This window comes from Chinchilla lanigera, unplaced genomic scaffold (assembly GCF_000276665.1).
Source record: "Chinchilla lanigera isolate Chin_1 unplaced genomic scaffold, ChiLan1.0 scaffold00009, whole genome shotgun sequence".
NCBI lineage: Eukaryota > Metazoa > Chordata > Mammalia > Rodentia > Chinchillidae > Chinchilla > Chinchilla lanigera.
This window is the reverse complement of record NW_004955410.1, coordinates 29,033,443-29,042,984: the sequence shown is the minus strand read 5'-3', so window position 1 is coordinate 29,042,984 and position 9,542 is coordinate 29,033,443. Positions and strand designations below refer to the sequence as shown.

The following is a 9,542-nucleotide window of genomic DNA, read 5'->3' as shown; positions in this document are numbered from 1 at the left end:
ACTTTGTGAGTCAAATAAATAATAAAGAATATAAATGAAACATATCTAATGATTTCTTAAGTTTGAAAGTGTATATGGAGCTAAATTATCAAGCCTTGTTTTTCAAGATTTATATTTTGTAAAATATATAGATCAATAAATTAAAAGCAAAAGCAAAGACTAACAAATTAAACCAGGAACAGCTTCCACTTACAGTTATAAGAAGCATTATGACTCTGAGATTAGCAAATCCCACAGAGTTATAAATATGAAAACAAATGCAAGATGTGACTAATAACACCTACAATTATAATAAAGTCTGACTGTGGCTTTTAGAACTTAAAAAAAGGTACCACAATCTTTTGTTTGTTCATTACTTTTTTAAGCTACCATTTTCTTTCACATTATTGTCTCTTAAGATTTTTTTAATGGTCCATAAAATAACCAAGTGCAAACTGAGGTGCATAGGAACCAGCCAAGCTCCACAAAAAGAACATGAGAACTCAACCCTCAAGCTGGCCCTGGGGAAAGCAGCTGAGGACAGCCACTGTCCTGGACCTGTCTCATGGAAATATACCAGGGACATGGTGCTCTGGAGGAGAAATACAATATTTGGTATTAAGGGAAATTATTTTCTTAAGTAGGAATTATCTTACCGAGAAACTTAAATTCATTTTTAAAAACAGAACTGATCAGCTTTACAGTTCCAGCTACACCTTTCCAGCCCCAGGGTCACATCTACACATCAGCCCCTAGGCCAGCTGTACAACCTGGGGGGCTGTGCAAACTGAAAATCAGGGGCCCCTTGCTCAAAAAGTAAGGGGAAACGTCATTCAATGTTCTAAGCTATGAAGCTTTTTCCTTTCTACCCTGATCTCTCTACTTGCCATAGTGTGCTCATATTTACTATGTGATACAAGAAAAGTTTAAATTATTAGCAGGCACTTTATCATTTATCTTTATATTGTGCAATTATCAGCTTAAAATGCAAATGCAAGAGTGTTGGACTTATATGTGAGATCACCAAAATTACACAATTTTTAGTTCCTGCCTGATATATGTATATCCTATGTATTTTGTTTTACCTGAACAGTGAAAGTACTGTGAAAAATGAATATAACTGACTTTCTTTCACTTCTTGATGAGTGTGGATGGTACTGTTATCGGGTAGCCTGCTTCTGAAAACAATATGCAATATAATAACCATTGCTAATTTCCTACTGCCTTGTTTTGAAATTGTACATCATTCCTTTTATTGTTTTTTCTCTTTAAAATAAAAAATATATATAAATAAATAAAAGTGGCTCACCAACTACACGTTACCAGGTTCTGGGTTGCTCACCTCTCCCTCTGGAGTTCTCATCTGGAACAAAGAACTGGATGAAACCAGCAAAGTGAAAGAGTTTATTTGAAAAAATAAAAGTGAAGAGTGAGAGAAAAACTGGCTCTGCAGAGTGAGCTTGAGCTGAGTAAGAGAAAATTCAATAAAAGGACACCCTGGAGAAAGCAGGGCAGGCTATAGTGAAGAAAGTCAGATAGCAAGTTCTTGGTGTCAGTGTGTCCTTTATACTGCCCAAATTTTGAGGAAACCCATGAGAAGTTCTACATATGGGTCCTAGAGGTGGTGTAGGGATCCCACACCACAAGGTGATGTCAGGTCTAGGCCATTCTATTGAAAACCTGCTCAAGTTCTTGAGAGAAGTGCACGTGCAGAGCTTTAGGAACTGTTCTGGGATCTTTGTAATTAACAGGTCAGCTTTACTATGTCCTAATCTCCTAGCTCAGTACCAACATCTACCTTGTTACTTGGCCAAAGAAATAACACCCTTACCTTTTATAGTCAGCCCTCCTTATGCACAAGCTCCATGTCCTCAGATTCAACCAATCACAGAATCAAAATATTTGAGGAAAAACAATGGCATTTGGACTGAACATGTACAGACTTTTTCTTATCATAATTCCCTAAACAGGACAGTGTAACAACTTACAGAGCAGTTAAATTGCATTGGGTATTGTAAGTAATCTAGAGATGACTTAAAGTATGCAGGAGGATGTACATAAATTACATGTAAATGCAGCATCATTTTGCATAAGGGACTTGAGCATCCTCAGATTTTTGCTGTCTCTAAGGGTTTCTGGAACCAGTCCCCAACTATACCAAGAAACAGCTGTACTCATCTTGTGCCTTGTTGAATTTTCATGCATTGTAGGCCCATCGGAATTTTGTCCTTCAAGGCATCATAAGTTTCACATGCCAGTTATGGAACAGCAGCCTTGAACATTGTGGGTGTCTCTTCATGTATATGTTCCTTGTTCCATCAGACTGTTTACAAAACACAAGTTCAGATAGGATATTATTAAGGAATTTTAAGATGGTGAGGGCAGAGTCCTAAACCAAATCTGGGCCTTCTAAGCACCAGGGCCTGTGGTACTGCAAAGTCCATGAAGCTCTGCCTTCTGCAGGTCCCCTGCCTGGAGGAAGTTGCTGTGGGGAAAACTGTCACCAATCCCAGTGAGCTCTTCTGTACAGATACTCAATGTCTGTACTGTCCTTCACTTAAGTAAATCCCTATAGACAGCAGTCTCCCCCCTCTTGTTCCTTCTTCCTTTGCTACTGCTTCTTCTTCTTCTTCTTCTTCTTCTTCTTCTTCTTCTTCTTCTTCTTCTTCTTCTTCTTCTTCTTCTTCTTCTTCTTTTCTTCTTCTCCTTCTCCTCTCCCTCTTCTTCCTCAACCAATTGCCCCTTTACATACCCATCACAACTTTCCCCAGTCACTTCTATATTTTGAGACAGTATAAAATAGCTCCTCTCCCAAGTCAAGAGTAGGAGAATAGGCAATATTACCATTTGCTCTAACTTTCCCTTCTTCTCCTAAAATTATGTTTATGCTCCATGCAGTAGAACAAATTTCAGTGAACACTTTCTTTTGCCAAAGTTTACAAGCTCCAAGGTGAAGAATGGAGTTTCCACTCATTATATTTAAGTGTAACTTTATTTTTTTTTTTTTTTAGTGCCAGGAATTAAACTCACGATCTTGCGCTTGTGAGGCAGGCGCTGCACTACTGAGCTATATCCCTGGCTATATTATGTAAGTATAACTTTAGAGTAGAAATCAAGCTACTTTTTTTTAAATCATGAGTTGGCAATTTTTAAACTTTTATGTGAATGAATGCTAGTTTCTATGAGTAAAAAAAAGAGCCCACCTAAGAAAAAACTCAGGTTTTACATAAAATCCATGCATCTCCATATGCAATGCAACTTGCTACTTAATCCTACAGGGTAAAAATGACTAGACTTTGCAATAATAAGGAAACAGAGGTGAGTTTATTAAGATTACTTGGAACATAGAGAAGTATCTGGAAACTCTTTGACTCACTGAAAAAAAGATGCTGAGGGAGAGGGAAAAACACTTTTCAGCATTTTTGGTCATTTTCCTAATTTTCTCTTTATCTTCCCAGCCTAGAAATCCTAAAGTTCCCAGGTTTGTAGATGACTTAATGAAGAAACAGCCCCCACAGAACTGTTATTGTTAGTCCACAAATATTTCTTTTTACTTTGTACCTGTATAGAAATATTTTCAATTCAACTGTAAGAATTCGAAACTGCTCAAATTAGGAAGAGGAAAAGTAGACGCTCTCCTGCTTTGGCCTTGGAACAGCATCCTAACAGATCCTTCTAACCCAACCACTGCCCTCCCAGATTTAAGATCAAAGAGTCACATATCCCAGGTTCCCACAGATCCAAGCAGCGACCTCTCAGCAAGTGAATAAAAAGACTCCACATCCTTTTCCGAGAGTTCACTTTCCTTCAGTACTTAACAGATTCAATATGTTGCTGGGAGCATAAGGGCGTCCTTCTACCATGGTTAGAAATCATAGGCCAGGCTTTACTACGCTGATAACTCAGTGGCCGCCAAGAGCACATTCCTCACTTTGTTCATAATCCCCATTAATTAGCCCTTGACTGTGGCCAAATTCCAAGTCAGATCATTTTATTTGGCCCTACTTATACCTTTCCTGGAACTCTAAATGGACATCATTCTTTCCCTTATGCTGGCTGCTTGCAGCTTTCCTGGTGCTGGTCGGCAGCCTGTTGTGGTCTACAGGTGCTTGGACTTCGGGGGAAGGAAGCAGGGGGCCCGGCATGTAAACATTTAATAATCATGGGAACACACAGACATGCTCTTTCCTGCATATCCTTTGGGAGCTGAATACTGTGGAGTAAAATAGCCTTTGAAAACATGAAACATATCCAGAATAATCAAAGCCATAGGGATAGAAAGTAGATTTGTGGTTGCCAAGAAATTAGAGAAGGGGCAACTGAACAGTGATTACTCAAGGGGTAGGGGATGGTCTCCCGGGTGAGGACACATCCTGACAGTAGAGAGAAGTAGTGAGGTACAACAATGTGAATACTCTAAATGCCACGGAGTTGTTTCCTTTAAACCCACTAATGATTATGCGAATTTCACCTCAGTTTTTTTTTTTTTACAAAAGTAAACTACTCTTCTTCCAAATTTAATTCACTTTTCATTCAATAGTCAATTCGGTTATGAGGCAGAGTTCCAGGGATACAATCTGAGAGAAAATTTACATCGCCAAATCAGTCTTCAAGAAGAGACGCTAAGGCCCCAAGATGGCGGCCACCGTGAAAAAGGCGGCTGCAGAAAACGTCAGTGTTACTTTCAAAGATCAACAAAAGATAAATAAGTTCACCCAGAATACAAGTTGAATCACAGAGTTAAAGGAAGAGATAGAAGTAAAAATGAAACAACTCCAGATTTTAGAAGATGCTTGTGATGACCTCATGCTCGCAGATGATGACTGCTTAATGACACCTTATCAAATCGGTGATGTTTTCATTAGCCATTCTCAAGAAGAAACACAAGAAATGTTAGAAGAAGCAAAGAAAAATTTGCAAGAAGAAACTGACCCCTTAGAATCCAGAGCAGGATCAATTCAGGGGGTGTTAGTAGATTTGAAATTTCAATTATATACAAAATTTGGCTGCAACATAAACTTTGAAGCTGAGGAAAGTTAAACATTTTATAATACTTTAAAACATTTGTTTAATAAACTTGAGTATTTTTATTTTAAAAGAAGAGAATCTAAGGGCTGAGGATGTAGCAAAGTTATAGGCACTTTTTAAGCCCACTTCCTGGGCTTAAGCCCCAGCACCACAGAAGAAAGAAAAAAGGAAGGATGGAAGGAAGGAAGGGAAGAAGGAAGGGGAGGGAGGAAGGGAGGATGGGAGGAAGGGAAGAAAGGAGGCAGGAGAGAGAGAGGGAGAGAGAGAGAAAGATGAAAGAAAGAAAGAAAGAAAGAAAGAAAAGAAAAAAAGGAAGAAAGAAAGAAAAGAAAAGAAAAGAAAGAAAGAAAAGAAAGAAAGAAAGAAAGAAAGAAAGAAAGAAAGAAAGAAAGAAAGAAAGAAAGAAAGAAAGAAAAGAAAGAAAGAGGGGGGAGGGGAGGAGAGGGGAGAGGAGAGCCTAACAATTGAACAATGAGTTCTGTGTTTAAGGTGAAAGGATGATCTTCTAATTCCCTGAAGAAGTCTCATCCATCTTGCTAACAGACTGGGAAGATGGTTGTCACCGGACAAGGCTGTATTCTCACCCAGCCAGACCTCATGCATTCAGATCGAGGCCAGAAGCAGTAGCATCTTGGTGTGCTGTTAGCCTTCTTGCTCACAGCTGGTGTGTAAATGGCTTTTGCAATTGAAGGGACCCCTCTGTTGGCTATAATAACAGGGTCCAGTATGGTGCCAGGTGTTTCGGCCCCCAATTGCTGACCCACCTGTTTTGTCCAACTTGAAAGGACCAGGCAACAGACCTGAGTGACACCCTTCATCCCCCCAGTGAGAAGCAGGCTCACAAGACCAACAGTGCTTGGTCTATACTGCAGGTGCTGTGTGAAGCAGTAATTAAATAAATGTAGGGTCATACATGCCAGACTATTACACAATCCAGCCCTGACAGGGGCTTAAATATACCTATTTATGAATGTTCCACCCTGTCAAATGCATGCAAAGCAGAACTGCTTGGGTATGAGCTAATTGATTTGATCAATGTTTCTAGTTCTCTTCCAAACTATTTTTAAAAATAACCAAAGCCTGTTGATGTTTTAAAAGTGTATATTCAGTTTCCTTCTTTCGTCACACTGATTGTGACAGATACATTACCCGGGTTGGCTCAGTGCCCCAATTGCATGCTCTTCAGAGTCTCCATAAACCCTTATTTACTCACTGAGGACTGCCCAGCTGTCCTTTCTGAGCTGTAGCTTTGCCCAGTGTATAATTAGTGCTGAATTTTTGGTTTGTTTTCCAGTAAAAACGTATAGCATACAATAAAATTTAGAAAACCTGTCAGCACTTTTTGTAATGTCATAGATGCTGAGAACCCAGAGACTGTAGAGAGTTTATATTCCAAATGCCTCCTTTTAGAAATGGAGACCAAGGGGCTGGGGATTTAGCTCAGCGACACAGCGCCTGCCTGGCAAGCATAGGGTTGTGAGTTTGATTCCTGGTACCAGAAGAAAAAAAAAAAAATAGAAATGGAGACCAGAGCAGTTGAGTGACTTCTCCAAAACCCTGCAGTAGTTAGTTATGGTGTAGGACTAGAATCCAGACCTTCAAAGCCACTGGATCATTGGTTTTGATCTATTACTTGCCCTTCTTCATTTAAGAAGCTCTGAGGCCAAGGTATGATGCAATTCCACAAAACATAACATGATATCTCTTTCAAAATTATTTTTGCATGCAGGGTATAATGAAACAAAACAAAATAAAGCAGTACCTTAGAAATCTGCATTACGTCCCACACATGTGCCTCCCCTGGCAGTAGGGAAATCCAGCAGGCTGGGCCCTTGCTGAATCTTTAAAACAAACCAGGCCAATTCTGAGGTCTAGACAGGCCCCAGACAGGGCTTCCCGAAGCTTTGAAATGCTGCTTAGAATAGGGTAATTTAGAGGCAATCTAACCCAGAAACCAAACTGACATTCAGAACATTTATTTTGAAAACATTTTTAAAGCACCTGCTCACTCCTTTAGAATGCGATGTTGTGTTGCTGATGGGGCAGATAACAGCAGCTGCAGTGAGAAGGGCACAGACTCACCAACTCTTGATAAGTTTCAAACCCGGAAATCTACAGTCTCCTTCCTAGGTGCTCTTACTCAGGATACAGCAAAAACTCATTTTTGAAAAGATGTCTCAAAACTTATGTTTCATTTCTACATTGCTTTCTGCTACAATAGAAGGTCATACTTTTAGGCAATGTTCACATGTCCCAGAGTCCCAGGAATTCTTACCACCACCTTTGTTTAGTGTAGCCACATTATTCATCTATGCAAAAACATCATTTGGTGCAGAGCTTGGTCTTGCAATTAGTAGATGCTTATCATTTTTCTTTTTGGTGAAAAAATGAGTGCTCACCAGACACCTTTGTTCTAGGGTGCACCGGCTGGGCTCTGGTCTTTTCTGTAAAGCAAACGGGAGCCACAGTTAACATGCTAGAAATCCTACCACCCTCTTGGTGCTGCTCACTGAGGGGAGCTCCCAGTATGCGAAGCAACCAATAGAAAATTTCCGACTTCCTTTCCTTTGTGGATCCTGCTGTACTATACATTGGGAGAAGTTTTCCTTCCTCGTGAGTGATCAGCGTTACACATGAAAGTTTGGTCAGCACTAAGGGACTCACACCCTGTTGCCTGTGTCACAGCAAGAGTGACTCTCTGTTTCTTAAGGTCGAGATCTTAAGAAAGCACAGTTACTCTCTCAACAAGGTATAATTATGAGACCTATTATTAATTACCTTAAAATATAACTACAGGAAATTGCACCAAGCTTTGACAGTCTCTGCAACCCCTGGATTCTTTCTTTTCATACTTATTAGTCATTTTAAATTCAGCTTTTTAAAAGTCTTCATCCAACTGCCCTTCGGGAACAATAAAGTGGCAATTAGGTATGACAAAGGCGTGGAGTAGACACAATTGCTTATTGCCATTGTAAAAGAAAAAAGATGGCTCTGTGAACCTATCAAACCGATCTGCAAAATGGAATAAGGTGCTGGACCTTAGGAAAATGTATCCAAATATTTGCAGAATGTAGTTTTGGCTTCCTCCCTACAGAGTTATTAAACCATTTTCTTTTATCGGAAAATTTACTACCATTACATTTTATATTAATTTAATGACTTTGATCAGGCAATCATCATTTATTTGCCTAAATTACCAGTCCTTTAGTACTTCATCGGCAAAAGGAAATATTTCATAGAACATGAGGCAAAGCCTCTAATTACTAGTAGAGCATAATTTAAAGTAACTTCAACAGGTATTGTAATTTTGACCAATTGAGTTGCTAATTTGGAGAATCAATTATCTCCTGAACCCTTTTAATTTCCTGCTTCATTTAATTGGCAGTGGCTGTCCAATTACACATCTGGCATAGTGGGAATATTTGCATCTGCAAATTTTCAACCAATCAACCAACTGGACCTGGTTGTCACGTCATAGTTTCCTGGGTTCAAAGACTTTGATATATTTATACATCAAATTATTTTTACAGTTCGTACCAAACATAAACCTTTCATAATCATATACTATCATAAGCTTTTCATGTATCCTTTCTCCCTCATTCATCTTAAAATTTTCAAAGCAATTTTATCCATATAAATCATCTGGTTTCCTTTATTTCCTTTGGCCCCAATTTCAAAAGATGCCCAACCTCAAAATCAATCAACCAATCAGAGGCAACAATCTGCTAGTTGGCAAAAAACAGAAAAATGAAATAATATCATCCAATGCTACAAGGTAAAATGAGTATAATCACTTACTACTAATACTGATGTGTCACAAATCTTTGGAAAGCAGTAGAGCCCAAATGATCACATAATGTCCACGCACTTTGAAACAGCAATGCCACTTCTAGAATTTTATCCTGAGGAAATAATTCCACAGATGGAAAAAAAAAATCTGTATTCTAAAGATGTTCTTTCCAGTGCTGACTTTAACAGTAATGAACACCAATAATTAAAACACTGACAAAAACTAAAACAGGAATGTCTAGTCATAAGGAAATATTTCAATAAGTTATATCGATAAATAAAATATCATTAGCCATTTACCACGGAAATTATTACTGCCAAAATAAGAAAAATGTCTATAATTTAAAGATAATGGGCAAACTGTAGAATGGGGTGATTTTAGCAACGTGAAGAAAAGTACCAGTGAGGCACATATAAAAGGAAGAACAGAACTGCTGTCATCCTAGCAGCAAAGCTGAGGCGGTTTTGGCGCTGCAGATCAGTTGTCCTATCCCTTTGCGGGATTGAGGAGGTCATGTGTGAAACTGGCATTCCAGGGTTCCAGAAAATGGGAAGTATTACTATGGAAGGAAGGGTTCCACACAAGGAAAAGATGTGCTGTGTTTGAGGACTATCAAGGGACTCCATTCAGTTGGATTGTGGTGCACACACACAAGAAAAGTAACACATTCATCTGTGTTATGGTTTGTATCTAGATGTCCCCACAAAGTCTCATACTGTCATAAGTGGGGCTTTTTCAGAGGTGG

The 9,542-nt window shown here is 39.0% G+C and overlaps 1 pseudogene; it reads left to right on the top strand.

Moving 5' to 3' along the window:
* The first annotated feature begins 4,614 nt into the window (after positions 1 to 4,614).
* On the top strand, positions 4,615 to 5,019 carry LOC102008295 (annotated as a pseudogene).
* The last annotated feature ends 4,523 nt before the right edge of the window (positions 5,020 to 9,542 follow it).